We start from the raw sequence: 2,506 nt of genomic DNA on the forward strand, positions 1-2,506 counted from the left end.
TTCTCTGCCCGAGTTCCTGGGCATTTGTGCTACAGAAATTAGTCCCTGCTGAAAACTAAATGAGGGGCTTTTCTGAGACTCTAAATGTCACTCCCAGGCCTGTCATTCCAAGTCCTGTTAGAGATGGGCCTGTGTCACCTTTATTGTGACCCACGCTCTGCCTAGAATAGCATGACAACAGCAGAAACATTAGCTCTGTTCCCTAAATCATCCTGTGTTGAATTTCCATTCATAACCACTGAAGACTCACCGAGGTCTCCTTTATCCAGTGAGTGGACCACTGTTCTACAATGCCTGAAAATTCTGATGTGGGGACTACTCATGTTTCTGCACCCACCACAGATGCAATCTCAAAAGAGAACGACACACATACTACTTTCTCACAGAAAGAGCACATCGGTTAACAAATGGTAAGAAGCCAACAGGAGCTATGCTCCAAAATGGACAGTTTGCTTTGAGTCACTGGGGTTCTGTGCCCGGTGAAGAGGTCGGGGGAGAAGGTATGGACACAGGAATCTATTTCATATCTAATCATAGATGGCATGTTCTTGTGTCACTTTACTGTCACCCGATAGCCAGCAGAGGAGGAGGTGACAGTTTGTAAGATCCTGCCCGAGCAGAATTTCTCTTTCTCTTTCTCTTAAGAATCCTCTGAGAAAACTCACAGCTTCCATAGATATTAAAAACAGGCACTGTTTTGTCAGGTGCTCTCACATGAGATGAGCTTTGTTCCAGGTCCCTATGTCTTCCAGGAATAGATGGAAACCTGTGGCTGCCATTGTTGGCTGTCAAAACAGAAGGGGAAATGAGCACAGAACTGGCTTGCCATTGCTGAAGGCTGAAAAGAGGCTGTGAAGATGGGGGAAGAAACCCTTTGATCAGAGTAAAATTGAGAATTTTCACCATGCTTTGTACTCTCAATTTCTTCCCCTTCCTAGAAGGTTGTAATCAAATCAAAACGATTATTTTATGAGATAATTTAAAACTAAGTAAGAGGGTTTAAAAAAAGACTAAAACAACTTACCATCATTATCGCTCTTATACTGCACAAAGACAGTATTATTATCACTAATTTAAAGATAAGGAAACAGAACTAAGAGGTTAACTAAACTGCCTAGATGACATCTTCTAAGGGTAACTGGGGTATGGAACAGTCTCACTTGTGATGAATTCAGAATGCAACTTTATTTTTGTCTCCTTCTGTCCCTTTAAAATGTGTTCAGTTGGATGAAAAGTCAGGCAGGCTCAAGACTTTGTTGGTCACTCTGAAGAAAATAAAGTATCATAATCAATTCACAGTCACAATTTGGTAATCACATCTATTTGTTTCCTTTGGCAAGAAACACAGAAAGAGGTCCTTATTCTTTTCCTTTCCTAGTTCTTCTTTCACCTTCTCCCTACCCTATCTTCCCACACCATGGCTGCTTCTAAACTTCCTCTTGATCAAGGAAAGCAGGGGGCCATATAAGTCCTGCAAAAGAATTTGCCCTGCCAAGGCATTAAGGGTGAGTTAATTAAATGTTTGAACAAATATAGCAGGCTAATTCAAAGAATAGAAACCAATGGGTAAACAATGACTAAAATATAAAATCTGCAATAAAGTACTGTTTGGTAACTAAGCATGATGCAATATTGATGTGCCATGCTGAGCATAAATGATACTTTCGATCATTCAGCTTCATTTTTCAGTAACCTAGGGAAATTATCTTTACAGCAAAATGCATAGTTTGGGATGTGTTTGCATAAAGATGGAGAGATGATATCTAAATCTAGGTGGAAATGGATAGCCAGAACCAGAGGACACGAAAAAAAAAAAAGAAAGCATGAGAAAAATGAGGGGTTTTTTTTGTTTGTTTATTTTTAAAAAAAATATGGAATGCTTCACAAATTTGCATATCATCCTTGCACAGGGGCCATGTTAATCTCTATATCGTTCCAATTTTAGTATATGTGCTGCCGAAGAGAGCACAAGGAGTTTATTTTTAAATGCCAAGAAGATCATGGGAACCAAAAGGACAAGAGAAATGGGACAAGGAGAGAAAGATGAAAAAGTAACAGAGGAGGGATACCCTGACACTCATTGCAAGTCAACTCGCCATGAACCAAAGGGCATTCACTCAAGGAGCAACATGAAGGATTATTTTGAACCATCAAATAGATTTTGTGTGAAATACACAACATAATAGTAAGGTTTGATTTCTACTAGCACATTGCTTATCAATTCAATAAACATTTACAGGTGTTTATTTAATAATTATTATTATTATTCATTAATTGTCTGTTAATATTAATTGCCAGAGATTGAAAGATGAATAGGACACAGTCCAGAGCTGACTTTAAAATATTCTCAGTTTGGTGGGAAAGACAAAACAAAGACTATGTGCCTTGAGGGGTAAGGGCTAACAGAGAACTATCATCCAGCATGGGTGGCATCAGAGCCGAGTAAACTCAGATGCTGGTATTTGATCAGTTTCAGGGTCAGTTTTCCAAAAGGAAAAATGAGGAG

The 2,506-nt window shown here is 39.1% G+C and overlaps 1 non-coding gene across 1 annotated transcript; it reads right to left on the minus strand.

The window, feature by feature from the left end:
- Window positions 1–1,865: 1,865 nt before the first annotated feature.
- On the minus strand, window positions 1,866–1,969 carry LOC139009584 (U6 spliceosomal RNA). Its single transcript, XR_011471322.1, has one exon. It is a non-coding gene; the product is annotated as a U6 spliceosomal RNA (small nuclear RNA).
- Between the last annotated feature and the right edge of the window lie 537 nt (window positions 1,970–2,506).

Source organism: Myotis yumanensis, unplaced genomic scaffold, assembly GCF_028538775.1.
Source record: "Myotis yumanensis isolate MYYU_CA2020_CCGP unplaced genomic scaffold, mMyoYum1.0.hap1 SCAF_4, whole genome shotgun sequence".
In the NCBI taxonomy this organism is placed as follows: domain Eukaryota; kingdom Metazoa; phylum Chordata; class Mammalia; order Chiroptera; family Vespertilionidae; genus Myotis; species Myotis yumanensis.